The following is a 22,516-nucleotide window of genomic DNA, read 5'->3' on the forward strand; positions in this document are numbered from 1 at the left end:
GACCAGGACAAGGAAGTCAAGGATTAAGATGACTCTTTCTTTCTCTCGGGTCATAGTGTCTACCACACGTATATATTGAGTAACCTCTATGATCCAGGCACTGTCTAGGCAGCAGAAATGAGAAATTGTCTTTGCCCTCTTGACACAGTTTCTTGGAGGTCACGGACATTAATTAATTATTTAAAATATTTTTTAAATAGTAATATTGTACAAAGAAGAAATATTAGATGCAGAAACCAGCTGATTTTGAGAGGATAGCAAAAACTTCTTAGAAGTGAAGTTGAGATTGAAATTTTAAGAAAAAACAGAAGGCAACCAAATAAGTTGATGCTATGAAGTTTCAATTAGTATAATTGTGTATTATCTAAACCCATTCTCTTTATACATCTGCTTTATCCTTCTGTCTATGCAATTTATTTTGCCTATGTATAAGTTTTGCAGAGACCCAAAATATAGATGATTTCAAATCCAGTAATTACATAACCCTTAGGCTGTTACATGGAGAAGGCAATGGCACCCCACTCCAGCACTCTTGCCTGGAAAATCCCATGGATGGAGGAACCTGGTGGGCCGCAGTCCATGGGGTCGCTAAGAGTCAGACAAGACTCAGCGACTTCACTTTTACTTTTCACTTTCATGCATTGGAGAAGGAAATGGCAACCCACTCCAGTGTTCTTGCCTGGAGAATCCCAGGGATGGGGAAGCCTCGTGGGCTGCCGTCTATGGGGTCGCACAGAGTTGGACACAACTGAAGGGACTTAGCAGCAGCAGCAGTAGGCTGTTACAGGTAGCCTATGGTCTCTGTTGTTAAACTGGAGAATCGGACTGACGTAGCCTCATCCATGGAGGGTTTGGATAACATTTGGTGCTCCCACTGGTGGAGTCAGCCTCTGGAGGGGGAATAAAGCAAAGAGTGTCAGGTCTTGAAGTAAATGGCTGTGGTTGTGGTCAGAAAGGATATGCAAGAAGGAAAGTAGAGTGTTGCAGGTAAACTAATTGCCAGGTCTGGAATACAAACACTTTTATGTGCATATGCATATGCCCTGCTTCACGGGTGTACTCTCTGCTGTTTCTCACTGCTGGTAATCAGCTGTACACACCCTAATCCGGCTTCCTGTATGATGGCTGTATAGCAGGGGCAGGAGCTGAGGAGTAGCCAGAGTCAGTAGCCAATTGTTGAAATGAATCTGACTTCCTTGGGAAAGGAATTCATGACCTTGACTTGCTGTGGTCTCTTCTCCTCTATGAATTACTATTTCTGCTTTTAAAAATTGTTGAATGCAATATGACTTGGATTTTCACAGTAAAAATTTCTCTATCAATAGTAAATTTTTGAGTTCTAGAATCAGGCCCCAATTTGAATCCAATTACTAAAGTTACATAACGTGGCTAAACCATAGGATTCTTCATTCATAAAATTGAGATAATACCTGTGTACCAACTAAGAGTTCTGGGGAATAGTATTAAATAGACTATCCAAAATACAGTGACTTAAATGATATTTGGCAAAACCAATACAATTATGTAAAGTTTAAAAATAAAATAAAATTTAAAAAAAGAAAAAAAAAAAGAGGGAAAAAAAAAAAAAACACATATGGGGAGAAGGCAATGGCAACTCACTCCAGTACTCTTGCCTGGAAAATCCTATGGGCAGAGGAGCCTGGTAATGCTGCAGTCCATGGGGTCGCTAAGAGTTGGACACGACTGAGCGACTTCACTTTCACTTTTCACTTTCATGCATTGGAAAAGGAAATGGCAACCCACTCCAGAGTTCTTGCCTGGAGAATCCCAGGGACGGGGGAGCCTGGTGGGCTGCCATCTATGGGGTTGCACAGAGTCGGACATGACTGAAGTGACTTAGCAGCAGCAGCAGCAAACACATATGGATTAATCTATCTCATTAAAAAGGTACAGATGCAAGAATTACAAACTTATGGTAGGGGGAGCTTCAGGAAGTTATCTAGAACCTAAGACCTTTCTGGCTTTTTGCTCCCCCTTGCTCAGCACAGGCTTCCTTCCTCAAGCTCCCATAGTCCATGCTGGCTGCTGAGTCATTAGGCATCACACCTGTGTTCCAGAAAGTAAAAAAGGCAAGGTGAAGGTAGAGGGTGGGCTCAAAAGGAAGCTCCTGACAGCCTAATATCCACACGATAGTTTTGTGCACCTCTCACTGGACAGAACTCAGTCCAAGGGCCTTGTGAAGCTACCATGTGGGCTTGGAAATGGAATCTTTTAGCAAACACTTTATCACTTCAGCTAAAGTTTGGGTAGAAGAGAGGAAAAGAAAAATTAGACTGGTAAGTAACCCACAGTCTCTGCCACGATGTCCCACACAGGATCATAGACAAATTCCATGAGTTAACCCATGTTAACTTCTTAGCACTGAGTCTGATCCACTGTCAGCATCCAGAAGCTACCATTATTACTATTAGTCAATTACTAGGGACATTGGATTCTACTATTTAAAATTCATTACAAAGGAAATTACCTATAATTCTGGAGTATGTAGATTCCTTTATTCTATTTGGTACTGATAGAATTTTAAAGGAAATGAGTTTTAAAAGTCATAAACAAAATGTATAGAAAAAGCAGTTCAAGCCAGTAGTTAAAAATTATACCTTGAAAAGCTTATATGTCAACAAAAATTTATTAAATTGAAGATCCCAACCTGAGACACTGAAGAAAGTTAAATACATGGGGGAAGAAAATGGTTTCCTTGAATTCAAGAATAATTTTCATAAAAAACTGAAAAGAAACAATAATGGACTGTGGGCTCCTTCTCATGCTTCACAGATTTTCACACAGTTCAGCACAAGGGCTTGTGTGGGTGGAGAACGAGGGGAAGCAGCCATGCTCCTGTTCTTCTCAGATGCCTCTAGTCTCTGCTAGCTGGCTTTTTTTTTTCCTGTTTTCGCCAGCTTTTCCTTTTTTCTCTCACTACATCTCCATTTCTTTTCTCCTTTTCTCTGCATTTTCCTCTAGGACTCTTCTGTCCTGCAACTTGGCAATGTGTTTGCAGTTTGATGCAAATCATAACCGATAAACTTGATTCCTTTTTAGAGGCTGCATCATCCTGAATCACTGTTCCAGGCAAAAGATATTGCCAGGTTGTCCCAATGCTAATTTTCTCTTCTCAGTGCTCTCTCATAACTAAAATGGAAACATTCTGCGAGGAGCACAGTAGCAAAATGACTTCAATATCACATCGGCCAAGGCAGGTGCCACCTTACAGGAAGTGGGCTAGCTGCCATCAGCCTCAACTTCCCTACAACTGGTATAATAATGGTATATGTTACATAGGGACTTCTTTAAGGGTTAAACATGGTAATGTATGTAACTTAATAGCCCAATAAGAAAGGTGGAGCCAATGTTAGCTCTGATAATGACAATAATGAAACTAGATACAGAAAAGCCACAGCCAAGCTTCCAGTATCTATAAAATATTGTTGTTAAATAATTATCTTACTATCTTATTTTTCCAGTTGAGCTATTTCAAATCCTAAAAGATGATGCTGTTAAAGAGCTGCACTCAGTATGCCAACGAATTTGGAAAACTCAGCACTGGCCACAGGACTGGAAAAGGTCAGTTTCCATTCCAGTTCCAAAGAAAGGCAATGTCAAAGAATATTCAAACTACCGCATGATTGCACTCATCTCACGCACTAGCAAAGTAATGCTCAAAATTCTCCAAGCCAGTCTTTAGCAATACGTGAACTGTGAACTTCCAGATGTTCAAGCTGGATTTAGAAAAGGTAGAAGAACCAGAGATCAAATTGCCAACATCCGCTGGATCATCAAAAAAGCAAGAGAGTTCCAGAAAAACATCGACTTCTGTTTTATTGACTATGCCAAAGCCTTTGACTGTGTGGATCACAACAAACCATGGAAAATTCTTAAAGAAATGCAAATACCAGACCCCTTACCTGCCTCCTGAGAAATCTGTATGCAGGTCAAGAGGCAACAGTGAGAACAGGACATGGAACAACTGACTGGTTCCAAATTGGGAAAGAAGTATGTCAAGGCTGTACATTGTCACCTTGCTAATTTAACTTATATGCAGAGGACATTATGCAAAATGCCAGGCTGGATGAAGCACAACCTGGAATCAAGATTGTAGGGAGAAATATCAATAACCTCAGATACACAAATGACACCACCCTTATTGTCAGAAAGCAAAGAACTAAAGTGTTTCTTGATGAAGGTGAAAGAGGAGAGTGAAAAAGTTGGCTTAAAACTCAACATTCAGAAAACAAAGATCATGGCATCTGGTCCCATCACTTCATGGAAAATAGATGGGTAAACAATGGAAACAATGACAGAATATTTTGGGGGCTCCAAAAGGACTGCAGATGGTGACTGTAGCCATGAAATTAAAAGATGCTTGCTCCTTGGAAGAAAAGTTATAACCAATCCAGACAGCATATTAAAAAGCAGAGATATTACTTTGCTGACAAACGTCCAGCTAGTCAAAGCTATGGTTTTTCCAGTAGTCATGTATGGATGTGAGAGTTGGACCATAAAGAAAGCTGAGCACTGAAAAATTGATGCTTTTGAACTGTGGTGTTGGAGAAGACTTTTGAGAGTCCCTTGGACTGCAAGAAGATCCAAAAAGTCCATCCTAAAGGAGATCAGTCCTGAATATTCATTCAAAGGACTGATGCTAAAGCTGAAACTCCAATACTTTGGCCACCTGATATGAAGAACTGACTCACTGGAAAAGACCCTGATGTTGGGAAAGTTTGAAGGTGGGAGGAGAAGGGGATGACAGAGGATGAGATGGTTGGATGGCATCACCGACTCAATGGACATGAGTTTGAGCAAGTGCGGGGAGTTGGTGATGGACAGGGAAGCCTGGCGTGCTGCAGTCCGTGGGGTTATAAAGAGTCAGACATAACTAACTGACTGAACTGATCTTATTTTTATCTTCTAATTATCTCACTATCTTACTATAAGTTCTGTCCACATGGAGCAAAATAAATAAAGAAAACATCAGAAACAAATATGTCATCTTTGATTCACCTATTGGGTACCTGTTATTGCCTGATGGAATACTACAAATTGGCCAAAGTCTGTCCTTGTGGCTACAGTCTGATAGCCAATACTGTTACACATTTTCTGTATATGAATTACAATGTCTTAGTCTCAGCCTTCTACCATTTGGTAACTCAGAAATATATCATCTCTAAATTTTTTCTTGTATCTTAAAATTATTTATTATTCATCATTCTCCAGACAGAATAATCCAGACTTTATAAAGTACTATACACAGTATCAGTCCTCATAGATATACCTTTAGTCTAATTAGAGTGGGTATGTTTGTTCTTTGCCTGACTATATGAAATAAATGCTCCCACTCATTCTCTTCCTTCTGAAGCACATATTATTGTTTTTCTGTCTAATAGTCCTTTTCCCAAGGTACTGACATATCTTGACAGACTTTCCCTATCTCTGTCAAAAGCATAAGTTCTTAAACTGTTTGGATGGAAGGATGTTTGTGAAAATCTGATGAAAAGGATAGATGTTTTACCTGAAAAAAATGCACACGTGTTCCTATGGATTGACTATGTCCTCTCCTAACTTCATACGTTAAAATCTTAAACCCCATGGTGATGGTATTAGGAAGTGGGGCCTTTGGGAGGTGATTAGGTCATGGGGGTGGAGCCCTCATACATGAATTAGTGCCCTCATAAAAGAGACCTGAGAGAGCTCCCTAGAGTCTCCCACTACATACTGCTGAGTCACTTCAGTGTGTCCGACTCTGTGCGACCCCATAGGTGGCAGCCCAGCAGGCTGCTCCGTCTCTGGGATTCTCCAGGCAAGAACACTGGAGTGGGTTGCCATTTCCTTCTCCAATGCATGAAAGTGAAAAGTGAAAGTGAAGTTGCTCAGTCGTGTTTGACCCTCAGCGACCCCATGGACTGTAGCCTTCCAGGCTCCTCCATCCATGGGATTTTCCAGGCAAGAGTGCTGGAGTGGGGTGCCATTGCCTTCCCCACTACATAAGGATAAAACAATAAAAGGGCCTGGAAGCAGGTCTTCACCAGACCATGCTGGAACCCTGATCTCAAGACTTCCAGACTTCAGAATGGTGAAAACTAATATTTTTTGTTTATAAGTCACAGAGTTTATGGTCTTTTATCATAGCAACCCAAACAAACTAATTGCCAACTAGCTCTTCTCCCTTCTTTTTGGCTTTTTTTTTTCTCTCTCCAGAAGGTAAGCCTTTCAAAAACTGCCTCCTCAAATCCTGCATACTTTTAAATTCCTTTCTTTCATCTATGCTCTGATCTACCCGGCACATTTAGTATTTCCAGACTTCTTAAAGGCTTAGTCTTTCTGGCGGCAGGTTTGAGTTAACTCTAAGCCAATTCTAGCTCTCACCTTCTCTCTCCCAGAATCGTTCCAGCCTCTCTTTGCTTACTGCAAGGTCTTGCTTTAGGAGGTGCTAGAAGGCAATGGCACCCCACTCCAGTACACTTGCCTGGAAAATCCCATGGATGGAGGAGCCTAGTAGGCTGCTGTCCACAGGGTCACTAAGAGTTGGACATGACTGAGCGACTTCACTTTCACTTTTCACTTTCATGCATTGGAGAAGGAAATGGCAACCCACTCCAGTGTTCTTGCCTGGAGAATCCCAGGGATGGGGGAGCCTTGTGGGCTGCCATCTATGGGGTTGCACAGAGTCGGACACAACTGAAGCAACTTAGCAGCAGCAGCAGCAGATGAGAGACCTCAGGTTGGATTTTGCTTGTTCAGAATTCTGTCTTAGAATTTGTATGAATTTTATTATTCCCTGTCTCTAAATTAGGCTGAGCATATTGATTTTTCCTCCTTGTTGATCCACATTGTTTGTGGAAGAAATACTAAGAAATATGGACATAAGCAGCCACCATTGTCCTCAACTATCTGGGATTCCTCAGAGATAATTCTGGTAGCAGTGTGAGAAAAGGCTAAAAGGTGGAAAGACTCATTAGAAAGCTATTTTAATAATGTAAATAAAATATGAAGGCCATAATTAACTCTGCAGATGAAGACGATATGGTGGGTTCAGTTGATACTGGGAATTTGTAAGTGTCAAGCAGTGGAAGGAGGGAAGGGTGACCCCTATGTTTCCGACTTAGCCATTGAATATCATTACGGTAGGACCATTCGGAAATAAAGAAAATAGGATGGGGGCTGATTTGGGCAGATAGAAAATGCATGTAGAAGGAATTTAATGAATTCAATTTCAGAACTAGGAATTTGGGATATCTTACATCCAGTTGGATTTTCTCACTAGGGATTTAGAAATAGAGAGCACAAAAAATACTGTAACTAAAGATAGCAACCTGGGAGTCCACAACATAAAGCTGATGGGAAAAGCTCTGTTCACATGTGGGACTTTTCAAGGAAAAGGGAGTAGAAAAGAGAAGAGGAAAGGATGTCAAGATAAAAGCGTCAGTTTGATTGATGGCGTAGGCAAAGGAAGAGACTTGGCAAAGAGAAACCAATGACACAGGAGGAAAATGGAAGAGGCCCATTTTGGAAGCTGATGGTGAAATCAACTCCTTAATGGAAGAGTTTGTCCGCCTTCTCAATATGGAACAGAAAATAAAGAAGGAAGTAAAGGTATGGACATCAGGTTGCTTTGAGGACTTAAGATCTTTTGAAGTTTTTAGGTTTAGGAGGTCATTGATAATGTGTGCAAAGCATAGTTCTTAGAAGTTGGTGAGGACGAATATCAGATTACAGTGGGTTGAGGGATGAGTGAGAGGTAAAGAATTGCAGACATAAAGTATAGACCTCTTAAATCTATAGTGCCTCATCCATTTCAATAACTTAAAAACACAATAATAGCAGTAGTGAAAATATACCTAATAATACTCTCATAACATTTAGCACTCCTTATCTGTGGCACTTCTGACTATGTGTATCTTCCTTCTTTCTCATTTTAAATGGAAAGTTCCTTTATGTAAAGGAACATATCTAAATTGTGTTTGTATTTTGCAGTAGTGAGCAAGTATGATGAATTAGTAAGCATCTGTTAGCCCAATGAATGAGCCAATGAAAGACTTAAAAAGCCAAGGCTTACCTTCCAAATCCTTGGCATGATACTCAGCCCCTGTTTTCAGGTGCCACTTCCTATTAGAATATTTAGCCTCCAATTTGAAACAATGAAGAGATTCTGACTCTTATTTTGTGAGATTGAATGTCAGTCCCTGGCAACCACAGCAGAGGAGCCATTAGGGTGCATGGAAGACTCTGACAACCAGCTGGGATCTGTAAAGGGCCATTCTCACAGGCTTCCTCCAAAGTGGGTTTCAGATCCTAATTTATTTCACCATTTATCTGTCCTTGCATAAGTAAAGAAATATTTTTCATATGTAACTACCCACAGGGGCTTTTTAATTTTATTACTGCTCTCTATAGTGCTGCCCAAGCAAATATTCTTTGAGCTTATTTTGATTACTAACACAGTTTGCATTTTTTGATTTCCAAGCCCACCTCAAAGTGAGACTCCAGCAGGGACCTCCAGATCTTCTCCACATTGGCTCTGTTTTGAAAGGCTTTGATTGATATAGGTTTCAGAGAACACACCACTGAGCATGAATAGGAAAGCAACAGCATTTACACAGAGAAAAGAAGAGAAAACAACCCAGAGCAAATGTGCCAGAGCTTAGTTTTTAAGGAAAAAGAACCAAAGGACAAACGTGGATCAAAATATCCAATGCATGATTTCATACACTTTTGGCTGTAACCCCAGGTAGGCCTTCCAATGTAGGCCAACAGTTTTTTTTGAAAACTAAATGAAGATGTACATCAGAAAAGTTTTCTGTTACAGTGTAATCCAAATATCTGAACATATTTAATTTTTCCAGCTGGCTATGGTGACTATATGAATATTTGCATGAAATTGGCTTGAACTCCTTAAATTCCCAATAATTATTTGGGTAGAGATGTGATAGGCAAGCCCATGTTTCTCTGTGTCATTTCAGCTTAATTCTTACTCTCGGTCACAAGTGATATCTCCTACATGTTTGTTCTACACCCCATTGGTCCATTGAAATCACACATAGATACCTTTATTCTCTCAAAAGCCTCCAATCCAAGGTGATGTGTATTTCAGATCTAACTTAAGAGTTTAGAGATAACAAGGAAAGAGGTAGGATTACTTAGCTGCACAGCAGGACAAATGACTTAACATTGACAATTAGACACGTCTCTTTTTGAACTGACCTAGGGAATTTGTGATGGCCATTTTTCCTAGTAGGATTTTAACCTTGCACGATGTCACTGTCCATCTTTCTCCTCAAACCAAGCTCACTTATCTATAGCTGCCACCAAGGTTAAGATCATTTCTGTTGCAGAAGTGTTTCGCTAACTCTCTGTTTTATCACAAACCATTTGCTCATGCCCAAAGAGCCTGATCCTCATATTTATGACTGAACATGACTCTTCTCTCCCTAGGAGGAGTTCTGTGCCAGACCTCAAAATGATACAACCTTTTTCTTCCTCTACTATTTCAAACTAAAGCTTGCCTTGTTGGGCTCTCTGTGACAGAAATTGTGTACGTGCATCATCACAGTCTCATAAAAAACAAAGATACAGAGGATGTATTTTACTTCCTTGCCCTTTCCCCAAAATTACTTATCCCAATTCTCCCCATCTTGAGCTTTTCTCTCTTTCAGGAGATCCAACAAAATAGTTAAAGAAGGAAAAATAGTTTTGAGAGCCTTCTCTTGCATTACCCATCCCCAAACTTGGTTCATTATATCCAGAGTGTTTATTATGTCCCTAGGATGGGTAATTTTATGTATCAACTTGCCAAGGCCAATAATATTTGGTCAAACACAATTCTGGATGTGTCTGTGAGGGTGTCTTTGAATGACATTAACATTTGAATCAGTAGTCTTAGTAAAGCAAATTGCAGTACATGGGATGACTAGTTCAATTACACCAGCCACCAGGACAACCTCATGACAGTGCTGTAATTCTTTTTAAACTTTTCTCTTTAGTCGTACCTAAATCATACATACACATTCAAAAATGTTTCTAGTCTATATTTTCATAATTTAAAGAGCTGGCGTCCCCAGAATGTCTGTTTTCACCTAAAAGCATTAAAAATTCCTGCAATACAGTTGGGCCCCTGGAGAAGGGAAAGTCTACCCACTCCAGTATTCTGGCGCGGAGAATCCCATGGACTGTATAGTCCATGGGCTCGCAAAGAGTCAGACACAACTGAGTGCCTTTCACTTTCACTTTTCACAGTTGAGAATTTCTCCACTGCTTCATCTCCCCTAAGTAATGCACCACGGACGTTCCCTTTACAGCATGATCAACTCTGGGTTTCATGGCCCACTGCATTCCGTTTTTGAACATTTGATTTACAAAGATCCTAGGGACTGAAAAAGGGACTGGGAGAGGGAAGAAAAGGGGAGGGAAGTAGGGCCTATATGAGCCTATTTAAATAAATGTCAGCAAAGTCTCTGAGCGCCGGTGGGTATCACCTGGATAAGTCAGGCAGCAGTTTTTGATGAAAACTCCCTTGGCTTTGACAAGAAGTGCTAATGAGACTCCCCAGAATCAGGAACACAATGAGCTTGCCCAAGTGCTGCCGAGGCCCACATGCCTTGGCTAGCCTCCCTCTCTGCTTCCTGGCACAGGAGACTGAGAGCTTTCAGCAGTCCCTGGTGCTGACTCTGATTTCTGATGCTCACTGCCAGTCTGGAAGACAAACACTGAAACTTGTCTCTTCTTTTGCACTCCTGCCACAACAGTCTTATTCTCCGGGCAATGTGCATACTCTGACTGATTAGGGGAAGAATTGGTTCAAGGAGGTTCACATTCAATATTCCACTGTACTACCTCACTGAATAAAACACCTACACTTCCTATTGCATATATTCCCCAGTAGCTGGGAGCAAGCAAATGACCAAATAAGTGAAACGAAGCAAATATAAAAGCAGGAGAGTTGCCACATAGGTCTGTGTAATTAAGGAGATCTTTAAAAATGGAGAGGGGAGTAGAAATCTGTAAACTTTATGCTCTTCAATTATTTGGTTATTTCTACCTCCTCCTCCCCAAACATGTCTCTGTTCTCTATAGACAAATCCACAGATAATCTTCGATGGCTTTTGCTACAGGGTCTAACCCTCAGGATCTTTTTAGGAGAGTTTCCACTTTGTCCAGTAAATAGTCAAAAAAAAAAAAAAAAAAAAATCTGGTGTGAGTAGGCTACAAACCACTTATCTAGTAGTCCTTTTAGTCTTACCCTCAAGTTTCCCACAGAGCTTTGTTTACCATTTGGCAGGGAGACATGTGCCTGTTAGGGCAGATGGGATAAAGCTGCAGGGTAGTGGGAAAACAACAACAGCAGCTGGACACTGGGAGAGTAAGGAGGCTTGCAAGTGGTTTGCTGGTCAATACAGATATCAACCATCACAAGAACTGCTAGCCTACAATCTGTAGTTTGGTGTCCTAAAGATTGGGTATTTTGCAGTTTCAATGTGGATATGACTCATTCAATAATAATGCAGCAACATTTTTCAATATCTACTATGGTCCCAGCCTCTATTCCAGATACTGGAGCTCATATTTTAGCATTTGCAGACCCATATAGAGTGACTCTAGTGTCGTGATGCTTCTGTCCTGCACTAATGTGGATGAGGCCATCTAGTTATGCAAGCATTGCTCCCTAGGACTCAGCGATCCTGGATTCTACTTCATGAACTTCCATTCCAACAGGTCTATCGTTTGTTCAGGGCATAAACACCCAGATTTCTCCTGTGTAAAATGTGGATGTTAGTTTGGCACCTTAACACTTAAGCCCTTGTAAAGAGTAAATACAAAAATGCTTTAAAATACTCAAGGGAAAATAGACTCAAATGAAAATGTATAGGTACAATCAAGAAATACAGGAAAATAAACAAGAGAATGAAAATGACATAAAGAAAGAAATTAAAAGGAATCAGAAGGAGAGCAGTGGAACGGAAGACAGGCAAAGAAAGAATAACAAAAGTATGATCAGAGTCACTGGGGAAAAAAAAAAAAAAAACACACACACAGTGGACCAGAGATAATATTCAACACTCTGATCTCAGAAAACTCTCCAGAAATATAAAATGAGACCCAGTTGTACACACTGAAAGAAATTAAAAAATTACCTGGACAAGTTAAACCACATCAATCAATTCTGAGACATATCCTAGATAAAACTATTGGATTTCAAAGAGGAAGATCTTCATCAAGACATGCAGGCAAAATGCCATATAAAGATGTCTGGCTCTAGGTGACTAATCACACCATCGTGATTATCTGGGCCATGGAGATCTTTTTTGTACAGTTCTCCTGTGTATCTTGCCACCTCTTCTTAATATCTTCTGCTTCTGTTAGGTCCATACCATTTCTGTCCTTTATCGAGCCCATCTTTGCATGAAATGTTCCCTTGGTATCTCTAATTTTCTTGAAGAGATCTCTAGTCTTTCCCATTCTGTTGTTTTCCTCTATTTCTTTGCATTGATCCCTGAGGAAGGCTGTCTTATCTCTTGCTATTCTTTGGAACCCTGCATTCAGATGCTTATATCTTTCCTTTTCTCCTTTGCTTTTCACTTCTCTTCTTTTCACAGTTATTTGACTGTGTGGGTCACAATAAACTGTGAAAAATTCTTCAAGAGATGGGAATACCAGACCACCTGACCTGCCTCTTGAGAAACCTATATGCAGGTCAGGAAGCAACAGTTAGAACTGGACATGGAAAAACAGACTGGTTCCAAATAGGAAAAGGAGTACGTCAAGGCTGTATATTGTCACCCTGCTTATTTAACTTCTATGCAGAGTACATCATGAGAAATGCTGGGCTAGAAGAAGCACAAGCTGGAATCAAGATTGCTGAGAGAAATATCAATAACCTCAGATATGCAGATGACACCACCCTTATGGCAGAAAGTGAAAAAGAACTAAAAAGCCTCTTGATGAAAGTGAAAGAGGAGAGTAAAAAAGTTGGCTTAAAGTTCAACATTCAGAAAACTAAGATCATGGCATCTGGTCCCATCACTTCATGGGAAATTGATGGGGAAACAGTGGAAACAGTGTCAGACTTTATTTTGGGGGGCTCCAAAATCACTGCAGATGGTGATTGCAGCCATGAAATTAAAAGACGCTTACTCCTTGGAAGAAAAGTTATGACCAACCGAGATAGCGTATTCAAAAGCAGAGACATTACTTTGCCAAAAAAGGTCCATCTAGTCAAGGCTATGGTTTTTCCAATGGTCATGTATGGATGTGAGAGTTGGACTGTGAAGACAGCTGAGCACCAAAGAATTGATGCTTTTGAACTGTGGTGTTGGAAAAGACTCTTGAGAGTCCCTTGGAATGCAAGGAGATCCAACCAGTCCATTCTAAAGGAGATCAGCCCTGGGTGTTCTTTGGAAGGACTGATGCTAAAGCTGAAACTCCAGTACTTTGGCCACCTCATGCTAAGAGTTGACTCATTGGAAAAGACTCTGATGCTGGGAGGGATTGGGGGCAGGAGAAGGGGACGACAGAGGATGAGATGGCTGGATGGCATCACTGACTCGATGGACTTGAGTTTGAGTGAACTCTGGGAGTTGGTGATGGACAGGGAGGCCTGGCATGCTGCAATTCATGGGGTTGCAAAGAGTCGGACACCACAGAATGACTGAACTGAACTGAACTGAGGTTGGTTATAACTTTTCTTCCAAGGAGTAAGTGTCTTTTAATTTCATGGCTGTAGTCATCATCTGCAATGATTTTGGAGCCCCCCAAAATAAAGTCTGCCATTCTTTCTATTGTTTCACCATCTATATACCATGAAGTGATAGGATCAGATGCCATGATTCTAGTTTTCTGAATGTTGAGTTTTAAGCCAACTTTTCCACTCTCCTCTTTCACTTTCATCAAGAGGTTCTTTAGTTTTTTGTCACTTTCTGCCATAAGGATGGTATAATCTGAATATCTGAGGTTATTGATTTTCTCCTGGCAATTTTGATTCCAGCTTGTGCTTCATCCCGCTGGCATTTTTCATGATGTACTCTAAATATAAATTAAATAAGCAGGGTGACAATATACAGCCTTGATGTACTCCTTTCCTGATTTGAAACCCGTCTGTAATTTCATGTCCGGTTGTAACTCTTACTTCTTGACTTGCATACAGATTTCTCAGGAGGCAACTCAGCTAGTCTGGTATTCCCATATCTTTAAGAATTTTCCAGTTTGCTGTGATCCACACAGTCAAAGGCTTTGGTGTAATCAATAAAGCAGAAATAGATGTTTTCCTGGAACCCTCTTGCTTTATTGATGATCCAGCATATGTTGGCAATTTGATCTCTGGTTCCTCTGCCTTTTCTAAATCCAGCTTGAACATCTGGAAGTTCACGGTTCATATACTGTTTAAGCCTGGCTTGGAGAATTTTGAGCATTACTTTACTAGCGTGTGAGATGCGTGCAATTGTGCAGTAGTCTGAGCATTCTTTGGTATTACTTTTCCTTGGGATTGGAATGAAAACTGCCCTTTTCCAGTCCTGTGTCCACTGCTGAGTTTTCCAAATTTGCTGGCATAATGAGTGCAGCACTTTCACAGCATCATCTTTTTTTATATATATATTTTATTTTTTAACTTTACAATATTGTATTGGTTTTGCCATATATCAAAATGAATCCATCACAGGTATATACGTGTTCCCTATCCTGAACCCTCCTCCCTCCCCATACCATCCCTCTGGGTCGTCCCAGTGCACCAGCCCCAAGCATTCAGTATCGTGCATCGAACCTGGACTGGTTACTCGCATCATCTTTTAGGATGCGAAATAGCTCAACTGGAACTCCATCACCTCCACTAGCTTTGTTTATATTGATGCTTCTTAAGCCCCACTTGACTTCTCATACCAGGATGTCTGGCTCTAGGTGAGTGATCACACCATCATGGTTATCTGGGACATGAAGGTCTTCTTTGTATAGTTATTCTGTGTATTCTTGCCACCTCTTCTTAATATCTTCCACTTCCGTTAGGTCAATACCATTTCTGTCCTTTATTGTTACCATCCTTGCATGAAATGTTCCCTTGGTATGCCTAATTTTCTTGAAGAGATCTCTTCTTTCCCATTCTATTGTTTTCCTTTATTTCTTTGCATTGATCACTGAGGAAGGCTTTCGTATCCCTCTATTCTTTGGAACTCTGTACTCAAATGAGTGTATTTTTCCTTTTCTCCTTTGCCTTTTGTATCTTTTCTTCTTTTAGCTATTTGTAAGGCCTCCTTGGACAATGATTTTGCCTTTTTGCATTTCTTTTTCTTGGGGATGGTCTTGATCATTGCTTCCTGTAAAATGTTATGAATGTCCATCCATGGTTCTAATCCCATGAATCTATTTGTCACTCCCATTGTATAATCATAATGGATTTGATTTAGGTCATACCTGAATGGTCTAGTGGCTTTCCCTACTTTCTTCAATTTAAGTCTGAATTTGGCAATATGGAGATCATGATCTGAGCCACAGTCAGCTCCTGGTCTTATTTGCTGACTTCATCTGTCTTTGGCTGCAGCTTCTCCATCTTTGGCTGCAAAAAATATAATCAATCTGATTTCAATATTGACCATATGGTGATGTCCATGTGTAGAGACTTCTCTTGTGTTGTTGGAAGAGGGTGTTTGCTATGACCAGTGCCTTCTCTTGCCAAAACTCTGTTAGCCTTTGACCTGTTTTGTTTTATACTCCAAGGCCAAAATTTGTCTGTTACCCCAGACATCTCTGACATTTGCTTTCCAGTCTCCCATAATGAAAAGGACATCTTTTTTGGGGTGTTAGTTCTAGAAGGTCTCATAGGTCTTCATAGAACCATTCAACTCAGCTTCTTCAGCTTTACTGCTTGGGGCATAGACTTGGATTACCATGATATTGAATGGTTTGTCTTGGGAATGAACAGAGATCATTCTGTCGTTTTTGAGATTGCATCCAAGTACTGCATTTCGGACTCTTTTGTTGACTATGATGGCTGATCCATTTCTTCCAAGGGATTCTTGCCCACATTTGTAGATGTAGTGATCATCTGAGTTAAATTCACCCATTCCAGGATATTTTAGTTCACTGATTCCTAAAATGTCGATGTGCACTCTTGCCATCTCCTGTTCGATCACTTCCAATTTACCTTGATTCATGGACCTAACATTCCAGGTTCCTATGCAATATTGTTCTTTACAGCATTGGACCTTGCTTCCATCACCAGTCACATCCACAACTGGGTGTTGTTTTTGCTTTGGCTCCGTCTCTTCATTCTTTCTGGAGTTATTTCTTCAATGATCTCCAGTAGCATATTGGGCACCTACTGACCTGGGGAATTCATCTTTCAGTGTCCTGTCTTTTTGCCTTTTCATGCTGTTCATGGGTTTCTCAAGGCAAGAATACTGAAGTGGTTTGCCATTCCCTTCTCCAGTGGACCATATTTTGTCAGAACTCTCCACCATGACACGTCCATCTTGGGTGGCCCTGCATGGCATGGTTCATAGTTTCCTTTAGTTAGACAAGGCTGTGGTCCATGTGATCAGATTGGTTAGTTTTCTGTGATTGTGGTTTTCATTCTGTCTGCCCTGTGCTGGGGAAGGATGAAAGACTTACACAAGCTTCCTGATGGGAGAGACTGACTGAGGGGAAATTGGATCTTGTTCTGATGGGCAGGGCCATGCTCAGTAAATCATTAATTTTCTGCTGATGGGTGGGGCTGTGTTCCCTCTCTGTTGTTTGATCTGAGGCCAAACTATGGTGGAGGTTATGAAGGCCTCCTTCAAAAGGCCCCATGGATACACTGTTACACTCAGTGCCCCTAACCCTGAAGCAGGCCACCCCTGACCCACGCCTCCACTGGAGACTCTTGGACATTTACTGGCAAGTCTGGGTCAATCTCTTGTGGGGTCACTGCTCCTTTCTCCTGGATCCTGGTGCACAAGGTTTTGTTTGTGCCCTTCAAGAGTCTGTTTCCCCAGTCCTGTGTAAGTTCTGGCTGCTCTATGGTGGGGTTAATGGCAACCTCCTCCAAGTAGGCTTATGCCATACCCAGGCCCACTGCACCCAGAGCCCCTGGCCCTGCAGCAGTCCACGGCTAACCCATACCTCCACAGGGGACACTCAAACATAGTTCTGGCTCAGTCTCTGTGGGGTCTCTGGGTCCTGGTGTGCACAAGGTTTGTTTGAGCCCTCCAAGTGTCTCTGGCAGGTAGGAGGTTTGATTCTAAACGTGATTTCGCCCCTCCTACCATCTTCCTGGGGCTTCTCCTTTGCCCTTGGATGTGGGTTATCTTTTTGGTGGGATCCAACATTTCCCTATTGATGGCTGTTCAGTCGCGAGTTGTAATTTTGGAGTTCTCATAGGAGAAAATGGGGCTTCCCTGATAGCTCAGTTGGTAAAGAATCCACCTGCAATGCAGGAGACTCCGGTCTGATTCCTGGGTTGGGACTATCTTCTAGAGAATGGAATTAGATATCTACTCCAGAATTTTGGCCTGGAGAACTCCACAGACTGTATAGTCCATGGGGTCACAATGAGTCGGACAGAACTGAGTGACTTTCACTTTCAATATACAAGAACTTAAGAAATTCTGTATATATCCGTCCTTTTTGAGAAATATCCCAGTGTACTATTTAGCAAACTAAGGTCCAAGGTCCTGTTTGGTAAGTTACAGTCACTCACTCATAGTGCCTGTGGTTACCTTCATACTATGATAGAGGTGTGACCAAAACAGTGTGTGGTCTCCTGTTCTACATAGCCCCAAGATTTTACTATCTGGTGCCTTACAGAAAAAGTTTGCTGACCTCTGCCGAGCAGAGCACGAGCTCTATCCAACCAAGTAACGGTGAGGAAAACTTTGGCATAAGGACTGAATGTAAGCACTTTAAAATGTAGAAATATACATATAAGACTAAAGCAATGTCAGAGGTGAGAGTGGAATACTAATACCCTGTTGTTATATATCATGATAAATTAGAAATATTGCAGTTGACAATGGGAAGAGAGGAGGGGAAAAGAGGGAAATATAAAAAGTTCCTCGTTGCATAGGCAAAATGCGGGTGCTAAAGAAAATGAAAGTTGATAAGCTAGGTGGTAAAAGGTTAAAAAAAGAACATTCGAAAGAGTAGCATTAGACAAAACAACAGACCTTCCTGTATAGTCCCCCATTTTTTAAATAAAAGAGCAAACTATACATGCGACTTAAAAAGAAAGAATCTCATAAGGCAACATATGTAATGAGTAAATAATATGTGCCACATAGAGACCAAACATACCAGTCACATAAATAACTGTGGGTGGACTTAATTCACTGTGTTAGTTAGCAGGGCTGCCGTAACAAAATACCACAGACTAGGTGACTTAGACATCAGAAATTTACTTTCTCGTTGTCCTGGAGGTTAGAAATCCAAGATGAAGGGGTCAGGAGGTTTGGTTTATTTTGACCTTTGCTTGCAGGTGGCTGCCTTCTCTCTATATTTTCACATAGTCTTTCCTCTGCACATGCATCCCTGATATCTTTCTTTGTGTCCTAATCTTTTCTTATGAAGACACTGTCAGATTAGCTGAGGACCCACTCTTACAGGCACATTTTAACTTAATCTTTCCTTAAAGGCCTTATATTCATATTCATCCCCATTCTATATAATGTAGTTTAGGGCTTCAATAAGAACTTTGTGTGTGTACTAAGTCACTTCAGTTGTGTCTGACTCTCTGCAACCCCGTGGACTGTAGACTACTAGGCTCCTCTGTCTATGAGATTCATCAGGCACAGATACTGGAGTGGGTTGCCCTTACCTCCTCCAAGGGATCTTCCTGACCCAGGGATTGAACAGGGCATCTCTTAGGTTTCCTGTAAAGGCAGGCAGGTTTTTTACCACTAGCGCCACCTGGGAAGCCCTAATATGAATTTTGGAGGAGCACAATTCATCCTAAAATGTTCATCTAGTAAAGAAAAAAGATTTTCTGTTTGGTTTTAAAAAATAAAACCCCATTATTGACCTCATTCAAGTATGAAAGTTGAACCAGACACATTTTTAGAAGAAATAGAAAAAAATCCTTAAAACAAACTAATAAAAAAGCCCCATGCCTGAAAGTTTTTACAGAGGAATTTTACAAATTTCCAAAGACCATATAGTCTTAGTACTCTAAAGTTATTACAGAGTACTGAAAAGGAAGAAAAGCTTCCTAATTTCCTTTATGAAACAAGATTTTCATCTAATTTAAACCAGAAAGAGTACAAAGGAAGAACATTAAAGACTAATTGCACCCATAAATACTGGTGAAAAAATTTTAAACAAAATATTAGTAAGCAAAATACAGCACCATATTAAGAAAATAATGTACCATGACCAAGTAGGATTTGTTCCCCAAATGTAAGATTAGTTTAACACTAGGAGATCTATTAATATCACACATCATACTATTAAATCTAAGGGGAATATTATGATTAATTTCAAAAGTGCTGAAAATACCTTGGACAAAAATTTAACAACCATTATTGCTTAAAAAAAAAAAACTCAAGAAAATAAGAATTGAGACATATATATTTTCTTAACATATGTGTATATGTATATACCTTACTCTTTAAATAGTTATCTTATTTAAAGGGTAGATACTTCATTACTTCATGCATTTCCACTATCCCTTTTACTTGTTGATATTTTACTAGGATATTAGTCAAATTAGACAAGAGAAGTAAACAAGAGAATAAAAACCGATACAGGAGCAATATTATCTTCATTTGTAAATGGTATGATAGTATACTGGAAAATCACCAGGGAATCAATGATAAATTAACTCAAATAATCAAATAACTCAGTGAAATAACAAACTATAGCATTAACATAGGAAAAACAAAAGTCTTCATATAAACATGTAATAAATGGTTAAAGGTCATAAAAGTAGAGAAAAACCCATTTAAAATCTTATTTTTAAAAAAGATAGCATACTTGGGAATAGATTTGACATAAAATGTATAAAATCTCTAAGAGGAAAATGGTAAAACAATTCAAAAGTCACAAAAATAGACTTGAAATAACATTATTTTTCTTGGATAGAAAATCTCAACATAAAGATGTCAGGTCTCCCTCAGTTAATATATAAAATCAATATAACTCCAATAAAAATGCAAACAAGCTTTTTTGTAGTTAGAAAAATCACTATTAAAGTTCATATGGGAAAACAAACATACCAGAATAGCATGAAAAAATGGCTAAAGAAAACTTTTGAGGTAAGAACTAGCCCTAGTAGGTATTAAAACATACCGTTCAGTGTCTCTGGCAGTAAAAGCACAGTGCTGGTGCCTTGAGAGATAAGACGGTTAGTGGATGAGAAGAGAAAGTCCATAACTGGATGCAAGTGTACATGGAAGCTGACTATCTGACAAAGACAGCATTCTAAATTCCTGGGTAAAGATGGAGGGTTTTTAAATAAATGGTGATGGGTCAACCAAGGAGTCATTTGGGGGGGAAAAAGATAAAATTAAACCATATCTCACACCATAAACAAGAATAAACTCCAAATGGATTAGGAACCAAAATGGAAAAAAACCCACAATGATAAGAGAAAACACAGATGAATTCCTTTAACTTTACAGAGAAAGGTTTTTTAAACTATGACTCAGAATTCAGAGACAATAACAAAAAGGTAAGTTCGACAATATTTTTTAATTTTCATGAAAAAAAAATCACAATAAACAAAGTCTAAAGGGAACTAGGCTACAGTCCATGGGGTCGCAAAGAGTCAGACACAACTGAGCGACTTCACTTTTTCTTTTTAAGTAACATAAGGACCTTTATCTCAGCATGTCTTCTTACTATATTGGTTATTCAGTGATTTCTTTAGCCAGAATAGTAACCTAACAAACACATTACATTTGAGATAAATTTATGAAAAGTCATCTCTAAAAGTAAAAAAAAAAATACATATGAAAATAAAGTTATTTTACTAGGAACAGCATGTGCTTAGTATTTCCAGAGTATTTGTGCTTCGGGGTTTTATTGACTTATAGTATGACTTCCAAGAATGCAATCTGAGCAAGGCAGGGAATAATGGCCCTCTATAAAGAAAGCTGAGCACCAAAGAATTGATGCTTTTGAACTGTGGTGTTGGACAAGACTCTTGAGAGTCCCTTGGACTGCAAGGAGTTCCAACCAGTCCGTTCTAAAGGAGATCAGTCCTGGGTGTTCATTGGAAGGACTGATGCTGAAGCTGAAACTCCAGTACTTTGCCCACCTGATGTGAAGAGCTGACTCATTTGAAAAGACCCTGATGCTGAGAAAGATTGAGGGCAGGAGGAGAAGGGGACAACAGAGGATGAGATGGTTGGATGGCATCACCGATTCAATGGACCTGAGTTTGGGTGGACTCCAGGAGTTGGTGATGGACAGGGAGGCCTGGCGTGCTGAGGTTCATGGGGTTGCAAAGAGTCATACACCACTGAGCAACTGAACTGAACTGATAAGTCTTCTTAAATAAAGAAAAAATGTTTAATCTCACTCATAAAGAGAATTGCAAATTAAGATAATGCTAAGATGTCATTTTTGATCTGTTAGAGACTGGAAAAGTTTTAAAATACAACAGGACATTCTGTCAGTGAAACTATTGGGGAATAGACACTCTTATACATTGCTGATAGAAATGAAAATAGATATATAGCCCTTCTAAAATGAAATTAGCACTGCCTAACACAAGGATATAGCACATATCGCTCAGACCAACAATCATACATTTAGGAATCTACCCTCAAAATACACTTCCAATAATACAGAAATACATATGCATAAGGTCATTCATTGTAGCATTGTTTGTAATTACTTAATATGGAAACAACCTAAATGTTCATACATAGGAAAGCAGTTGAGTAAACTCTAGCATATCTTATAGAACGGAATCCTACTCAACTGTAATAAAAGAATTAATAATAAGTTCATGACCTGATATAGAATGCTTTCAAAAACATACTGCTAAGTGAAAAAAACAAGGCACAAAACAGTATGCAAACTTTACTTAAGAAAAGGAAAATAAGAAAAAACATATATACCTGTTCATTTGTGCAAACCAAATACTGGGAGGATAAACCAGAAATGAAAACAATGAATTACCTATAAGGACTGGTAAAAGACTGTTGTGAGAAGTGGGAACACAGTAGCAGGGACAGGAGAGAATGATGTTTCTCTGCATACATAGAGAAGCATGTACTTTTGTGTGTGTGTGTGTGTGTGTGTGTGTGTAGCTCTGACCCAAAGACCCATAGTAATGTTTTACATACTCAAAATAGAAAACAACAAAAAACAATAAAACCAGCCAAAACAGGTAAGAAACCAAAATAGAACACAAACACTGACAAATGAACATTAAATGCATTACAATTGAATAGTAACCACATTCATTCATTCATTTGCGGTAGGGAAGAGAAAAATAAACTTAGATAACTGGAAAACAGTGTCTAAACCAGATATGAAGGAGCTAAGTCGCTTCAGTCGTGTCTGACTCTGTGTGACCCCATGGACTGCAGCCCAC

General features: G+C 39.8%; 1 long non-coding RNA gene across 1 annotated transcript in view; it reads right to left on the reverse strand.

Annotated features, from left to right (window-relative positions):
* Positions 1–657: 657 nt before the first annotated feature.
* Positions 658–22,516, reverse strand: part of LOC123333112 — a 41,482-nt gene continuing 19,623 nt past the window's right edge. The window contains exon 3 of the long non-coding RNA XR_006550265.2: positions 658–890. This is a non-coding gene — a long non-coding RNA (uncharacterized LOC123333112). The remainder of the gene's footprint in view (positions 891–22,516) is intronic.

The sequence above is a fragment of the Bubalus bubalis genome, chromosome 4 (genome assembly GCF_019923935.1).
Source record: "Bubalus bubalis isolate 160015118507 breed Murrah chromosome 4, NDDB_SH_1, whole genome shotgun sequence".
Taxonomy (NCBI): domain Eukaryota; kingdom Metazoa; phylum Chordata; class Mammalia; order Artiodactyla; family Bovidae; genus Bubalus; species Bubalus bubalis.